Source organism: Pristiophorus japonicus, chromosome 2 (assembly GCF_044704955.1).
Source record: "Pristiophorus japonicus isolate sPriJap1 chromosome 2, sPriJap1.hap1, whole genome shotgun sequence".
Classification (NCBI taxonomy): domain Eukaryota; kingdom Metazoa; phylum Chordata; class Chondrichthyes; family Pristiophoridae; genus Pristiophorus; species Pristiophorus japonicus.
In genome coordinates, this window is record NC_091978.1 from 24465643 (window position 1) to 24483325 (window position 17683).

A 17683-nucleotide genomic window follows, 5' to 3' on the forward strand; every position below is an offset into this window, starting at 1 on the left:
ATCATTCCAGTGCTAGGCAGTGCAATGTTGGCAGTCACACACAATGGATCGGTGAACCGGCTGCCTCTCTGGATTGTCCCGGGCAATGGTCCCGCACTGTTGGGAAGGAGCTGGTTAGCTGAGATGAACTGGAAATGGGGGGATGTGCACGCCATGTCATCTGTGGAGCGAAGTTCATGCTCACAGGTCCTACAGCAGTTTGAGTCACTATTTCAACCTGGCGTCGGGACGTTCAAAGGTACCAAAGTAGTGATACGCATTACCCGAGATGCCAGACTAGTGCACCACAAAGCCAGAGCTGTGCCGTATGTGATGTGGGAGAAAATTGAGAGCGAGTTAGACAGGTTGCTGAGAGAGGGCATCATCTCGCCCGTTGAATTCAGCGAATGGGCAAGCCCCATCATTCCCGTCCTAAAAGCGGATGGCTTGGTCAGGATCTGTGGCGATTACAAGGCCACTATCAACTGGGTGTCCCTACAAGACCAATACTCGCTCCCGAGAGCAGAGGACATTTTGCCACGCTGGCAGGCGGCAAGCTGTTCACCAAGTTGGATCTCACTTCAGCCGACATGACCCAAGAACTGGCCGACGAATTTAAACTACTGACCACCATCACCACGCAGAAGGGACTGTTTGTTTACAATAGGTGTCCGTTTGGCATTCGGTCAGCAGCCGCGATTTTTCAAAGAAACATGGAAAACCTGCTCAAATCCATTCCCAGAATGATCTTATTTCAGGACGACATCCTCATCAGTGGTCGTGACACGGAGGAACGCCTCCACAACCTGGAGGAGGTGCTACGCCGACTGGACCGGGTAGGCCTGCGACTAAAGAAGTCTAAGTGTGTGTTTTTGGCTCCCGAGGTCAAGTTTCTAGGCAGGAGGGTTACTGCAGATGGGATTCGGCCTACCGAATCCAAAACAGAGGCGATTCGACGAGCGCCCAGGCACGGCAACACATCAGAGTTGCGGTCATTTCTGGGACTCTTGAACTATTTTGGGAACTTTCTGCCGAACTTAAGCACATTGTTGGAGCCACTACATGTGCTCCTGCATAAGGGTTGCGATTGGTTTTGGGGGGACTGTCAGGAACGGGCTTTCAATCGGGAATGGAACCTACTTTGTTCAAATAAGTTGTTGACCCTGTACGACCCCCGTAAGAAATTGGTTCTGACATGTGATGCATCATCCTATGGGGTTGGGTGCGTGTTGCAGCAGGGCAATGCTGAGGGCCAACTACAACCTGTGGCTTATGCCTCCAGGTCGCTCTCTCAAGCAGAACGTGGATATGGGATGGTTGAGAAGGAAGCACTCGCATGTGTCTATGGGGTGAAAAAGTACCTTTTTGGCAGGAGGTTCGAATTAGAAACAAATTAGTCGTTAACATCCCTGCTGTCAGACAGCAAGGCTGAGAATGCCAATGCGTCAGCTCGCATACAGCGATGGGCTCTCACGCTCGCTGCGTATGACTATACCATCCGGCACCGGCCCAGCACCGAAAACTGCGCTGACGCGCTCAGCAGGCTTCCACTGGCCACCACTGATGGGGCAGTGGAGCAAAGTGCTGAGATGGTCATGGCTGTCGATGCCTTTGACAGCACAGGCTCCTCCATCACAGCCCGCCAGATCAAAATCTGGACCAGAGATCCCCTCCTATCCTTGATTAAGAAATGTGTCCTGACTGGGGATTGGGCGCCCGCACACGGAGCATGCCCTGAGGAGGTCAGACCGTTTCACAGACGGACGGATGAGCTCTCCATCCAAGCCGACTGCCTACTATGGGGCAGCTGGGTAGTCATGCCCCAGAGGGGCAGGGAAGCATTCATCAGGAAACTCCACAGCGAGCACCCAGGCATCGTGCTGATGAAGGCCTTTGCCTGGTCACATGTGTGGTGGCCGGGAATTGATTCAGACCTGGAACATTGTGTTTGCAGGTGCACGACATGTGCCCAGCTAGGTAATGCCCCCAGGGAGGCCCCGCTCAGCCCGTGGCCCTGGCCCACCAGGCCTTGGTCACGTATTCACGTAGACTACGTGGGCCCGTTCATGGGGAAAAATGTTTCTCATTGTGGTTGATGCGTATTCGAAATGGATCGAGTCCATCATTTTGAATTCGTGCACGACATCCACCACCATGGAGAGTCTGCGCGCGGTCTTTGCGACCCACGGCTTGCCAGACATCCTTGTTAGCGATAATGGTCCATGTTTCACAAGCTACGAATTCCAGGAGTTCATGTCGGGTAATGGCATTAACCATGTCAGGACAGCACCGTTCAAGCCGGCCTCCAATGGCCAGGCGGAACGTGCGGTCTAAATCATAAAACAAGGCAAGTTCCGGATTCAAAGACCCTCTCTTCAATGCCGCCTATCGCGCCTCCTATAGGTCCCGACTGCACTCGCTCACGGGGGTCACGCCCGCGGAGCTCATGAAACGAACACTCAAAACTCGGCTGTCCCTCATTCATCCAGTCCTGTCCGACATTGTTGAGGGCAAGTGTTAGTCCCAACATGAGTACCATGATCGAAATTCAAGGGGGAGATGTATAGAAATTGATGACCCCGTATTTGTTCTCAATCACACTTTGGGGCCCAAATGGCTTGAGGGTACTGTAATAGACAAGGGGGGAATAGGGTCATCGTGGTTAAACTTAACAATGGGCAGATATGCCACAAGCATCTGGACCAAGTAAAAAAAAAGGTTTAGCATGGACTCTGAGGAACCTGAGGAAGATCATGAGATGGTATTCACACCACCGCCAGTGAACGAGCAACAAGAACATTCAGCAGCATGCACAGTCCCTGCGGTCAGCCCGGACAGGCCGGAATCACCACAGGGGACAGACACGCATACCAAGGCTCAACAACCAGAGCCCCAACTGCAGCGCTCCACGAGAGAGCGCAGACCACCCGAGAGACTTAACCTATGAACCCAATAAGATGTTGAGGGGGAGGTGATGTCCTGTATGCAACCTTTATGTAACAACACTGCAATACCTAAGAAATGCTCACCTTGACCACAGGGGGTGAACTTGTGGGAGACACTCCTCACCTGGTCATCCAGGTATATAAAGGGAGGTCCCACACAGGGTCATCATTTCTTGGTCCTATGAATAAAGGTTCAGGTCATGGAGTGACCTTGTCCATAGAATGTGCCTCGTGTGTATTTGTGGTATTATGTAAGGACTTTATGGGGGTGGGGGGGGGGGGGGAGGGTAGGGCGAGGTTGTGGGGGAAGGGAGCCAAATATTGGCAGCGATTACCCTCTGAAATTTCTGAACTCGATGTGGAGTCCAGAGGGCTGTAAGGTGCCAAAACGAAAGATGAGGTGCTGTTCCTCGAGCTTGCGTTGAAACAGTGGAGGAGACCGAGGGCGGAGAGGTCAGAGTGGGAATGGAGTGGGGAATTAAAGTGACAGGTGACCGGAAGCTCAGGGTCACACTTGCAGACTGAACAGAGGTGCACCGCAAAGCGGTCACCCAATCTACACTTGGTCTCCCCAATGTAGAGGAGACCACATCGTGAGCTTCGAATACAGTATAGTAAACGGAAAGAAGTACAAGTTAATTGCTGTTTCACCTGGGAGGAGTATTTGGGGCCCTGCTTAGTGGGAATGGAGGAGGTAAAAGGGCAGGTGTTGCATCTCCTGCGCTTGCATGGAAAGGTGCCGTGGGAAGGGGAAGGGATGCTGGGGTAACTACGTAATGGACCAGGGTGTCGCAGAGGGAACGGTCCCTTCAGTCCTTCATTGAAACACCTGTAAACTCGTCCTTTTTTTGGCGTGGAAGCAAGTCATCCTCGTTTTGAGGGACCGCCTATGATGATGATGATGATGATGATGGGTCCCTTCAGAATGCTAAGAGAGGAGGGCAAGATGTGATTGGTGGTGGGATCACGCTGGAGGTGGCAGAAATGGCGGAGGATGATTCATTAAATGTGGAGGCTGGTGGGGTGAACCCTGTCATGGTTCTGAGAGGGAAGGGAAGGGGTGAGAGCAGAGGTGCGGGAAATAGAATGGAAGCGGTCGAGGGCTGTATTAACCACGGCGGAGGGAAATCCTCTGCTGAGGAAAAAGGAAGACATGTCAGAGGCGCTGGTGTGAAAGGTGGCGTCGTCAGAGCAGATGCGACGGAGAAACTGGGTGAATGGAATGGAGTCCTTACAGGATGTGGGGTGGGAGGAAGTGTAGTCCAGGTAGCTGTGGGAGTCAGGGGGCTTATGGTGGATACTGGTCGAAAGCCTATCCCCAGAGATGGAGGTGGAGAAGTTGAGGAAGGGAAGGGAAGAGTCGGAGATGGACCATGTGAAGGTGAGGGAAGGGTGGAAATTGGATGCAAAGTGAATGACATTTTCAAGTTCAGGACGAGAGCAGGAAACGGCACCGATACAGTCATCAATGTCCCGGAAAAAGAGGTGAGGGAGGGGACCTGAGTAGGACTGGAACAAAGAATGTTCCACATATCCCACAAAAAGCTAGGTATAGCTAGGATCCATGCGGGTTCCCATAGCAACACCTTTAATTTGGAGAAAGTGAGTGAAGTTAAAGGAGAAGTTGTTCAATGTGAGGACAAGTCCAGCCAGGCGGAGGAGGGTTTTGCTCGATGGGATTGGTTGGGCCTCTGCTCGAGGAAGAAGCGGAGCGCCCTCAGGCCATCCTGGTGGGTGATGGAAGTGTAGAGGGATTTAACGTCCATGGTGAAAAGGAGGCAGTCGGGGCCGGGAAACTGGAAACTGTTAAAGTGACGGAGGGCATCGGAGGAGTCGCGCCTGTAGGTGGGAAGAGAGTGGACAAGGGGAGAAAAAATAGAGTCGAGATAGGAAGAAATAAGCTGTGTGGGGCAAGAACAGACGGAAATGATGGGTCGACTGAGGTAGTCCTGTTTGTGGATCTTGGGAAGAGGGTAGAAGTGGGCTGTGTGGGGTTGGGGAACTATGAGATTGGTGGCTGTGGAGGGACCCCCGCAAACGAGGTACTCCTGCCGTATTTTAAAGTGTTTCTCTGCCTCAGTGGAATGTGAGAATGTTGCAATGAACAAAGTAAACTGGAAATAGCAGGTTACAGGAATTAGATTATATATTTATGGGACTCTGGTATATAGAAAAACTACTGCCAAGGGAAATTCCATGGACCAAATCATTTAAAGGGAAAATAATGTCTAATTATCCAAGAGAACAAATTAGAACAAACTTTGAGGAGGATAAGATCGTAGTGGGTCTACTTTGAACAATAAATGGGGTGGAATTCGGTCGTGCCTCTGTTGCAGAGTTAACCCGGGCAGAGTGGTAAATTGCAAATTGCACCGCCTGGGCCCTGAATGTGGGGCGGAGTGCTAAGGGAGGCGTTCCACACTTCCTTTAGGGTGCTAGGCCGGCAGAGCAACGGAAAATCCCGAGCTAAAGAACCGGCCTCGGGGCGCCCGAAGAGAGGCTTCCGTGGAAAAAGAATATCTGAACAAAAAACGCCAAACACACTCCCAATACCTTACTGACACCACATTAACATGAATCGCAAAAGTAAAAAAAATAAAACCAATGGCACTTACCTCACAATCACAATCACACATTCCTTCCCTCACTGTGGCCGGGACAGCTCGGACCGCCCGCTTTCACAGGTGCTCCCACTAGGGGGCGCAGCGGATCGGGCACAAAGTCAAATTTCGAACCGTTGTCGCAACCAGGGGTATACCGGTTCGCCTCTCCCGGGCGGTACTGCTCCCCGCCCCCGCAAACCTGGCACCGAATCTCCTGGCGGGGCGCTGGAAGCTGGCTGCCTGCCCGGAAATTCTTTCTTCCACCATTGCCGCCCCTACATTAATGATTTAGACGAGGGGATTAAATGTAGTATCTCCAAATTTGCGGATGACACTAAGTTGGGTGGCAGTGTGAGCTGCGAGGAGGATGCTATGAGGCTGCAGAGTGACTTGGATAGGTTAGGTGAGTGGGCAAATGCGTGGCAGATGAAGTATAATGTGGATAAATGTGAGGTTATCCACTTTGGTGGTAAAAACAGAGAGACAGACTATTATCTGAATGGTGACAGATTAGGAAAAGGGGAGGTGCAACGAGACCTGGGTGTCATGGTACATCAGTCATTGAAGGTTGGCTTGCAGGTACAGCAGGCGGTTAAGAAAGCAAATGGCATGTTGGCCTTCATAGCGAGAGGATTTGAGTACAGGGGCAGGGAGGTGTTACTACAGTTGTACAGGGCCTTGGTGAGGCCACACCTGGAGTATTGTGTATAGTTTTGGTCTCCTAACTTGAGGAAGGACATTCTTGCTATTGAGGGAGTGCAGCGAACATTCACCAGACTGATTCCCGGGATGGTAGGACTGACCTATCAAGAAAGACTGGATCAACTGAGCTTGTATTCACTGGAGTTCAGACGAATGAGAGGGGATCTCATAGAAACGTTTAAAATTCTGATGGGTTTAGACAGGTTAGATGCAGGAAGAATGTTCCCAATGTTGGGGAAGTCCAGAACCAGGGGTCACAATCTAAGGATAAGGGGTAAGCCATTTAGGACCGAGATGAGGAGAAACTTCTTCACCCAGAGAGTGATGAACCTGTGGAATTCTCGACCACCGAAAGTTGTTGAGGCCAATTCACTAAATATATTCAAAAAGAAGTTAGATGTAGTCCTTACTACTAGGGGAATCAAGGGGTATGGCGAGAAAGCAGGAATGGAGTACTGAAGTTGCATGTTCAGCCATGAACTCATTGAATGGCGGTGCAGGCTCGAAGGACCGAATGGCCTACTCCTGCAGCTATTTTCTATGTTTCTATATTTTCTATGAAACAGAGGCAGCAACAAGCCAAAAGTCCAGCCCAAAGGCTTTTACAGCAACAGACACACACTTGGAGGTGGTCTTGGAGAGTGGAGGAATCTAACAATCAGTAAAATACTGCCTTCTCCCATGTGAGAGACATTATGGAGGCCATTTCCTGGAATAACCAGTGGCAGTTGCATAGCATCTTTCACATCTCAAAACACTTCACAGCCAATTAAGTATTTACATAATGTAGCAAAATGTCCCAACACACTTCATAGAGGACCTGAGTGACCAACGAGCAGGAATATGGTTAGGAGTGCTGAGCAAAGCTTAATCGAAGCAATAGGTTTTTAATTGGCTTTTAAAGGTAGGCAGAGATATAGCAACGGTGAGATCGGCTGGGGGAGGGGGAGGAGGTTGGTTGGGGCCTGGTGGATTCCTGATTGCAATGGAAGGCCCTGTGTGATGATGACGGAGAGGAAGGAGGGGGCTACACGGTGCAAACGCAAATGAGCGAAGGCTCCGAGCTGGCATATATGGGCCTTTTGTGCACAGGGAGTGTAGTGCTTCTGTCCATTTCCTCATTAAGACCCAAAAATTTAATGCAAGAGCATTTAAATGACAACAAAACAGGATCATCCACAATTTGATTTGCCTCAAAATGGGGGCTAAAAGTCCCTACTGCGGAAGGTTAGAGCCCCCAATTGGGCTGCGGGGCAATTTCGCCCCCCCCCACTAGTATCAGGAATGGTAATGGTAATTATTATGCTCATAATAAAGGATGAAACTGAGTACTGTATGCAATGAGTAAGTGTGATCTTCGCTCCTTTAATTGAACTCCAAAGTGTTGGTACAGCATGGGAGGCCTGCTTATATGCAGTGCTCCCAAGGGATGCTGGGAGCACTGTATATAAGCCCTCTGGTGGTGGTGTGATACAGGTTGCCAAGGGTTATATACATAACATCACTCCCTCGTAAAGTCAATAGTACACTTATTTACAGGGTGAGACGATCTGGGGCTTTTCACTCCCTTGTCGATCATCTCGGTACAAATGCAAGTGTGGGTGAGTTGGTTGGTTCTTCACTGGGCTGCTGGGCAGCTGGCCTTGCCGGGCTGCTCGGGATGGTGAGTTCGTCTTCATGGTCAACCGTGATGTCAGTTGCCACTTGTGTGTGTGTTGGAGGGTCAAAGTTGGTGGTGTCCTCTTCGGGTTGCTTGTAGCTGTTAGTGAACCGCAATTTGGTTTGGTCCAAATGCTTTCTGCACGTTAGTCCATTGGCCAATTTGACCTGAAACACCATACTCCCTTCTTTGGCTGTGATCGTGCCAGCATGGTTTAAAAACTAGTATTAAAACACTTTACCTCAACGCACGCAGCATTCGAAATAAAGTAAATGAGTTGACGGCATAAATCATTACAAATAGGTATGATTTGGTGGCCATTACAGAAACGTGGTTGCAGGGTGGCCAAGACTGGGAATTAAACATACAGGGGTATCTGACAATTCAGAAGGATAGACAAGAAGGGAAAGGAGGTGGGGTAGCTCTGTTAATAAAGGATGATATCAGGGCAAAATATATTCCAGTGAAAAAGAAGGGCGGTAAGAGAAGGGATAACCAGCTGTGGATAAGCAAGGAAATAAAGGAGAGCATCAAATTAAAAAACAATGCGTATAAGGTGGCCAAGGTTAGTGGGAAACGAGAAGATTGGGAAAATTTTAAACGACAGCAAAGAATGACTAAGAAAGCAATAAAGAAAGGAAAGATAGATTACGAAAGTAAACTTGCGCAAAACATAAAAACAGATAGTAAAAGCTTTTACAGATATATAAAATGGAAGAGAGTGACGAAAGTTAATGTTGGTCCCTTAGAAGATGAGAAGGGGGATTTAATAATGGGAAATGTGGAAATGGCTGAGACCTTAAACAATTATTTTGCTTCCGTCTTCACAGTGGAAGACACAAAAACCATGCCAAAAATTGCTGGTCACGGGAATGTGAGATGGGAGGATCTTGAGATAATCACTATCACTAGGGATGTAGTGCTGGACAGGCTAATGGGACTCAAGGTAGACAAGTCCCCTGGTCCTGATGAAATGCATCCCAGGGTATTAAAAGAGATGGTGGAAGTTATAGCAGATGCATTCGTTATAATCTACCAAAATTCTCTGGACTCTGGGGAGGTACCAGCGGATTGGAAAGCAGCTAATGTAACGCCTCTGTTTAAAAAAGGGGGCAGACAAAAGGAAGGTAATTATGGGCCGGTTAGTTTAACATCTGTAGTGGGGAAAATGCTTGAAGCTATCATTAAGGAAGAAATAGCGGGACATCTAGATAGGAATAGTGCAATCAAGCAGACGCAACATGGATTCATGAAGGGGAAATCATGTTTAACTAATTTACTGGAATTTTTTGAGGATATAACGAGCATGGTGGATAGAGGTGTACCAATGGATGTGGTGTATTTAGATTTCCAAAAGGCATTCGATAATGTGCCACACAAAAGGTTACTGCAGAAGATAAAGGTACGCGGAGTCAGAGGAAATGTATTAGCATGGATCGAGAATTGGCTGGCTAACAGAAAGCAGAGAGTCGGGATAAATGGGTCCTTTTCGGGTTGGAAATCGGTGGTTAGTGGTGTGCCACAGGGATCGGTGCTGGGACCACAACTGTTTACAATATACAAAGATGACCTGGAGGAGGGGACAGAGTGTAATGTAACAAAATTTGCAGATGACACTAAGATTAGTGTGAAAGCGGGTTCTGTAGAGGACACAGAGAGGCTGCAAAGAGATTTAGATCAGTTAAGCAAATGGGCTAAGGTTTGGCAGATGGAATACAATGTTGGAAAATGTGAGGTCATCCAACTTGGAAAAAAAAAACAGTTAAAGGGAATATTATTTGAATGAGGAGAAATTACAACATGCTGCGATGCAGAGGGACCTGGGGGTCCTTGTGCATGAAACTCTTTTGAGTTTACCTGAAAAAAAACATAAACATTAAACCGTGCCACCCGCCTGGGTGACACAGCAGACATTTTCAAGGCCCCTTTTTTTTTCCTTTTTTTGTGGGTTTTTTTTTTGGGCACTAAAATCACAATTTTCCAAGTGCCCCCTATAAAAGGGAAGGGCGACACTAAAAGCACTGGCAATTAAAACAAATTAAATTTAAAAAACGTAAAATCAAATTAAAATTTGGTTGCCGGGCGTGATGATGCACTCCAGTCCCTCCGGTGCCCACCTCTCGCGGAAGGCCGCGAGCGTACCGGTGGACACTGCGTGCTCCATCTCCAAGGACACCCTGGACCGGATGTAAGAGCAGAAGAGAGGCAGGCAGTCAGGTTGAACGACCCCCTCGACCGCCCGCTGCCTGGACCGGCTGATGGCACCCTTGGCCGTGCCCAGGAGCAGTCCTACGAGGAGGCCTTCGGACCTACCCGCTCCCCTCCGCACAGGGTGCCCAAAGATCAGGAGAGTGGGACTGAAGTGCAGCCAGAATTAAAGGAGCAGCCCCTTCATATAATGGAACAGGGGCTGCAACCTCGTGCATTCAATAAAAACATGGAACACGGACTCCTCCAGACCGCAGAAATTGCAGGCGGCCTGGGAGTCCGTGAACCGGCTTAAAAATTTATTGCACGGCACTGCTCCGTGCACCACCCTCCAGGCCAAGTCCCCGATGAATAGTGGGAGGACCCCTGCGTAGAGTGCCCTCCATCGGGGACCCCCGCCTCCTCCCGACGGCAGGATGGTACGCCATGTCGTGTCCGGACGGCAGGCGAGGATGGCAAAGTTGAGAGTGTGCAGGAGCAGCCCGTACAGGAAACCCCTCCGCGCGGAACTGAAGGGCACGGAGGGGATTTCCCCGAGGCGGCTCAAGTTGTGAGGCGCCGGCCCCCGAGGGAGGTTCTGGGGTTTGGCTCCAATGAGGAATTCCGTCCGGACGGGGGTCACTTCGGACGGGATCTCCCCACGTGCTTGAGCCTCCTCGATGCACCTAACCGAGTCAGGGCCCAGAGCTGTTTTTAGCGACTCGATGGCATCGGCCGCGTGGCGGACGTTGGCAGAATTTAGGCGCCGCGCCAGCGTGTCTGGCGCCATCCAGCCCGCTCCTCCGCCATCGAGCAGGTCCCTGACCCTGGTCACCTCACCAGCCACAGCCCTCTCTTCCGACCGCCACATAAAACCTCGGTCGTGGAGGTACGGATTCCCGAGCAGCGGCTCCTGCAGGACGGCCGCCACTCCAGCTGGCGGAGAGCTGCGCTTGGTGGAGACTTTGTTCCAGACCCTGATGAGTTCCTTGTAAAAGACAGGCAGCTCCCGGAGGGCGGTCCTGGCACCCCCCAAGTTCACAAACAGGAGCTGCGTGTCGTAATTGAGGTCGCGCTGCTGGCGGAAGAAATACGTCGCCAGAGCACACCACCTAGGAGGGGGCTCGACGTAAAGGTATCTCTGCAGGGTCTGAAGACGGAAAGTCGCGAGCTGGGCGCTGACGCACACCAACGACTGACCGCCCTCCTCAAGCGGGAGACTCAAGACCGCAGCAGAGACCCAGTGCTTCCTGTTGTTCCAGAAGAAGTCCACCAGCTTCTTCTGTATCTTGGCGACAAACGCAGAGGGAGGGGTCAAAGTGACCAGCCGGTACCACAACATTGCGGCCACCAGCTGGTTTATGACTAGCGCTCGACCCCTGTAGGACAGCACTCGGAGCAGTCCTGTCCAGCGCCCTAGGCGAGCGGCGACCTTGGCCTCCAGCTCCTGCCAGTTCGCCGGCCAGGCTCCCTCGTCGGGGCTAAGGTAGACTCCCAGATAGAGGAGATGGGTCGTGCTCCAGGCAAAAGGCCTGAGCTCCTCCGGCAGGGAGTCCACCCGCCACTGACCCACCAGGAGTCCGGAACATTTCTCCCAGTTGATCCTGGCGGAGGACGCGGCCGAGTAAATCTCCTGGCACTCACACATCCTCCGCAGGTCAGCGGGATCCTCTACCGCGAGGAGCACGTCATCGGCGTAAGCCGAGAGGACGACCTCCACGCCCGGCCCTTGCAGAGCCAGTCCCGTCAACCTCGTCCGCAAGAGGCGCAGGAAAGGCTCCACGCAAACGGCGTATAACTGGCCGGACATGGGGCATCCCTGGCGCACCCCTCTCCTAAAGCGAAGGGGCGCCGTCAAGGACCCGTTAACCTTAATCAGACACTCCGCGGCGGCGTACAAAAGTCAGATCCGGGCGACGAAATGCGTCCCGAACCCGAAAGCGCGCAGAGTTCCGAGCAGATAGTCGTGATCCACCCTGTCGAACGCCTTCTCTTGGTCGAGGGATAGGAAGGCGACCGACAGACCAGCCTCCTGGGAACAATGGATGAGGTCCCGGACCAGATGGATGTTATCGTGAATTGTCCGGCCTGGGACCGTGTAGGACTGGTCGGGGTGGATCATGTGGTCCAGCACGGCACCAAGGCGAGCAGACATCGCCCTGGCGAAGATTTTGTAGTCCGTGCTGAGGAGGGAGACTGGGCGCCAGTTCTTAAGGAGGCGGAGATCGCCCTTCTTAGGCAGCAGGACGATGAATGCCCTGCGCCAAGAGAGGGGCATCTCCCCGGTCGCCAGACTTTCCCCCAGGATCCGTGTGTAGTCGCCCCCCAGGACGTCCCAGAACGCCCTGTGGAACTCCACGGTCAGCCCGTCCAGCCCCGGGGATTTTCCCCTCGAGAGCCGGTCGAGGGCACCGGTCAGCTCCGCCAGGCTTAGCAGAGCTTCCAAATTTTCGGCGCCCTCCGGGCTGACCTTCGGCAGGTCCTCCCACAAAACTCTACGCGCTTCCTTGCTGGACGGATCCGGAGAGAACAGAGCCCCGTAATATTCACGGGCCCTGTTGTTGACGCCCTCCGGATCCGAGACGAGAGAGCCGTCGTCGGCCAGCAGCGTCAAGAGCTGCTTACGGACACTCTGCCTTTTTTCCAGCGAGTAGAAGAAGGGGGAGCCGCGGTCCAGATCCCGCAGGAACCGGATCCGCGACCTCACGAACGCGCCTCGGGACCCGACGAGCTGCAGGTCCTTCAGCGCGGCCTTCTTCGCTTCGTACACCGTCCGCAGGGCCGGGTCCTGGACGACTTGACCGAGACGGGATTCCAGGTAGAGCACCTCTTTTTCTAGGCGCCCGACTCTGGCCGCCCGCCTCTTGGTCGACCCCCTCGCGTACTCTTGACAGAAGACGCGGACGTGAGCCTTGCCCACGTCCCACCATAGCCTCAAGGAGGGGAAGGCCCCCTGCTTCCTTCTCCAGTCGGCCCAGAATCGACGGAACGAGTCCTGGAACCGCACGTCCTCCAGCAGCCGGTTGTTAAAGTGCCAGTACGCGGACCACGTCCTCGCGCGGAGCGAAGCGAGCTCCGCCCACACCAGGTGGTGGTCCGAACACGGCACCGGCCGCATGGAGGCTGCCGGGACGCAGGAAACGTACGCCCGAGACATGTAAAGGCGGTCGACTCTAGACCATCCGTCTCCAGGCCTCACCCAAGTAAAGGCGCTGGAGTCGGGGTGGAGATTTCGCCAGACGTCCACCAAGTCGAAGGACCTGACCAGGTCCCTCAACTTCTCCATCGCCGTCATGCACTGCGGGGCACCGGAGCGGTCCCTCGCCTCGAGGGTGCAGTTAAAATCCCCCCCGAGGACAATGCAGTCGCCGACGTCGACGGAGCCAAGAAGAGCGGACACCTCTTCAAAGAAGCGCGTTTGCTGCGGGCCGGGCTGAGGGGCGTACACGTTCACGAGATGGAGCGGCATGTCCCCCAGGCGAACCGTGATGTGCAGCAAGCGGCCTGGCTCCTCGACCCCCAAGATCTCCGGCTGAAAATGCGGGCCCAGCAAGATGGCCACCCCACTAGAAATGGCGGTGAGGTGGCTCATGCGGACCTCTCCTTGCCATTCCAGGAGCCACGTGGCTTCGTCTCCCGGAACGGTGTGGGTTTCTTGCAGGAAGCACACCGCATATTTCCCCTCCCACAGGAGCGAAAAATTGTCAAATCTACGGCGTGCCCCTCTGCCGCCGTTGATGTTGAGGCTGGCTATGGTTATCTTCATGGCAAAAGCATAGTGCAACCTCTACCTAAACCCATTGTGGGGGAGGGAGCGGAGTCTTTTGTTGAACTCCACTCCCTCCGCAGCCCAGCGAGGAGTCCCTCGAGCTCGCGCAGCTCAAGGTGTTGCGCCTTTGTCAAGGGCCCGCCCGCGGCCAAGGTTTTAGCGGCGGCGCGGACGGACCCCTTGATCAGCTCCGGCTCGGACCATTTTTCCAGGGCCAGTCGGGCTTGGTTGCAGCGACCCCGGCTCTGGGCCAAAAAGTCCCGGAGTTCATTTGCAGGAATGAGGATGGTCTCGGCGGCGGCCGCGAGCAGATCCACCGCCTCGCTGGCGGTGGTCTCTAGATTTTCTCCCGCGTCCCCCACCGAGTCCCCGTCCTCCTCCAGGAGGTGGCCGCCAGCAGCCGGCCCATCGACCGCACAAGGTACGGCAAATGACCCGGCCGTTCCAACCGGCCCTGGCTCTGCCCCGATCCTACCCCCAGGATCGTCGGCAGAGGAGTCCCCACTGGGCTCTTTTAAAAATGGTGCTGGGTCGGGAAATGACAGCGGAAGGGGTTCCCCCTCCGCCCCAGGAACCGGGGAACAAGGAGAGACCCGGCCATAGGAAATCCCCAGGCTCCCCAAGTGCTCCAGCTCCAAAGTAAGGGGCGAGGGTGGGTGTTCCTCCCACTCCCCGCTGCCACCCCCCGGCCCAGCATCTACAGTGTCATTAAAATCCTGAATTTCATTTTCTGCCGGGTCGAGCGACTCCCGGGGGAAGTTGGATAATAGCTGGGCGGGCTCAGGTTCGGCCTTTACGGCCTCGCCCGCCTCAGTCCCTGGGACGCCCGGCCCAGCGGCAATGCATTCCTCCGCGGTCCCCACGCCCCCCACGACAGGCAGATCTTCCACGCCATCCCCGGGAGGCAGAGGCTGGGCAGCCTCGACTGTCTCACCCTCCCCGGGGACAGGCTCCTCCCGCCTACGGCGCTGCTTGGGGGCGCTGGTGGGGGACGCGGGACACGCGGCGGGCACCGACTCCTCCGCGGAGGGATGTTGTTCCCCCTCCGCCTCAACGGAGCGCCTCCATGTCTGCCGAGGCCTCCCGCTCCGCCCCCCCCTTTTCCTTTTCTTGCCCGCGCCCGGGCCCCTCTGCGGTATTGGTCAAGGGCTCGGGCACGGGCTCAGGGCACCCCGCGCTCGCCGGTGACTGGGTTGGGCTGAGCGCGGTGGTCAATCTTTCCGGCGCACTGAGGGGACCCGCCTCTAGATGTTTCACCTTGTTCCGCGCCTTCTTTCCGGTCGGACGCTCTCCCTCCCCCCCGCCGGAGGCCGTGAAAACAAAGGCCCCCGATGATGCCCGCGCACCTACGGCTCCTGGCACGCGGACGCAACTAGGGGGAGGGGTGGCGGCGGCGCCAGCCTTGGCTGCCTTCGGTGGTTTGGCGGCCTTGGAGGCGGGGCAGTTCTTACGAACGTGCCCCACCTCCCTACAGGCATGGCACCGCACGCCGTCCGACGTCCAGAAGACGCGGTAGGCAGTCCACTCGTGCACCACATTAAATGATCCCTCCGTCGTCTCCTCCCGCGCCAGCCGGACAAAGAGCTGGTGGCGGAAGGAGAACACGTGGCGCAGGCTGTTCTCCCTGAGGCCGAGCGGTATGGAGTTGATCCCCGACCTTACCTCCCCCAGTTGGTGTAGGTGAGGGTGGAGGAGCTCAGCGGGAACAAAGGGCGGGACGTTTGACACGATGACCCTCTGCGCGGTGGCCTCGAGCGGGTCCACCGGCAGGAAGATCCGCCCACCATGAGCCCCTTTTCAAGGGCCAGGGACACCGCCCGCTCCGACCCCAGGAAGAACACGGCCTTCCCAGACATCTTGGAGGCTGCGACAATGGCCGAGGGGCCGACTACCCCAGCCATCGCCCGCACGCACTCCTCGATGCTCATTGTGGGGTGAGTGTAGCTCTTGACCCCGTGTTTCTTTGTTATAAGTCTGAATGGTGGCAGGGCAGCGGGTGGCGCAGGAGGTGCCGTGGAAGCGGTTGCCACCTGCGCATATATCTTCGCTGGCCCTGCCACCGACGTGGATGGGGTCGCCATCACGGGGTCCCTTTAAGGGCTACACCCACCCCAAAGTCACAGGCCTTAATGGTCTTAATTAGGCCTCGTTTTATTAGACTGAGCAGAGGAGCTCTTAACGAGGCACACCTCTCCCCTAGTTGGCAATTGGGGAGGAGCCTTGCTCCCTCTGCTCAGTTGTCTCAATTGTTTTTTTTTTATTAATTTGGGAGGAAGGGGTCTCAGAGAGAGAGGGGAGAAACAGAGTAACAGAGAAAGAGAGAGGGGGGGTGGGAAGGGGGGGGAACTGCGAGGGCAGGTCTCCCCTCGCAGCTGTGGGTGGGTGCAATCCCCAGATGGTAAAACACAAAATAGTCTTTGGGATGGTCTTCGGGTGAGGGGAGAAGATGTCTTCACCTGGGGCAGCTAGAGCCACCAGGCACACACTCCTAATGATGTTAAATAAGTGGTTAATAAAATCTTCAGCCTGGTAGCTCCAGCTATCCCAGGCTAGGCAATTGCGGGGGGGGGGGTTCCAATTGTGTGTGGGGCCCAGTTGTAAGCAAGTCCCCCACACACACTTCCACACACACACACCCCCCGCGATGTTCCGGCCCTCAGTGGTCTTCTTTCCTCCCCCCACCGATATAACAAAGTCTTTTTGGGAAATGCACCCACACCCACCTGTAGAACGGTAGAGTCTCCCTCCTTCCACACTGGATGTTGTTGTTGGTCTTTCCCCCTCTCTCCAACTCTTTGCAGAAATGATAAAAGTGAGTAAAAGTTTTCTGCTTTTTCCTCCTCTCCCTCTGGGTGAAAGTTGGTGGTGAAGCCCCTTCCTTCCTTCTCTTCCTGGGCTGGTCTCAGGGCTCACTCCAGGCCTTCCAAACAGGAGCTAAGGTTGGTAGCTGCTCCTCTCACAGCAGCAGAGCTCCAACTGTGCAGGACACGCCTCCACTGCTCCACAATTGGTCCTTGTGCATGAAACTCTTTTTGGAGTTTATCTGCAAAACAAAAAAAAACATTAAACCGTGCCACCCGACTTGGGTGACACACCAGACATTTACAAGGCCCTTTTTTTTTTCTTTTTTTTTTTCCCTCCTTTTTTTTTGTGTGTTTTTCTTTTGGGCACTAAAATCACAATTATTCCCCAGTGCCCCCTATAAAAGGGAAGGGGGACACTAAAAGCATCAGCAATTAAAACAAATTAAACTTTAAAACGTAAAATCAAATTAAAATTTGGTTGCCGGGCGTGATGATGCACTCCAGTCCCTCCGGTGCCCATCTCTCGCGGAAGGCCGCGAGCGTACCGGTGGACACCGCGTGCTCCATCTCCAAGGACACCCTGGACCGGATGTAAGAGCGGAAGAGAGGCAGGCAGTCAGGTTGAACGACCCCCTCGACTGCCCGCTGCCTGGACCGGCTGATGGCACCCTTGGCCGTGCCCAGGAGCAGTCCTACGAGGAGGCCTTCGGACCTACCCGCTCCCCTCCGCACAGGGTACCCAAAGATCAGGAGAGTGGGACTGAAGTGCAGCCAGAATTTCAGGAGCAGCCCCTTCAAATAATGGAACAGGAGCTGCAACCTTGTGCACTCAATAAAAACATGGAACACGGACTCCTCCAGACCGCAGAAATTGCAGGCGGCCTGGGAGTCCGTGAACCGGCTTAAAAATTTATTGCACGGCACTGCTCCGTGCACCACCCTCCAGGCCAAGTCCCCGATGAATAGTGGGAGGACCCCTGCGTAGAGTGCCCTCCATCGGGGACCCCCGCCTCCTCCGGACGGCAAGATGGTAC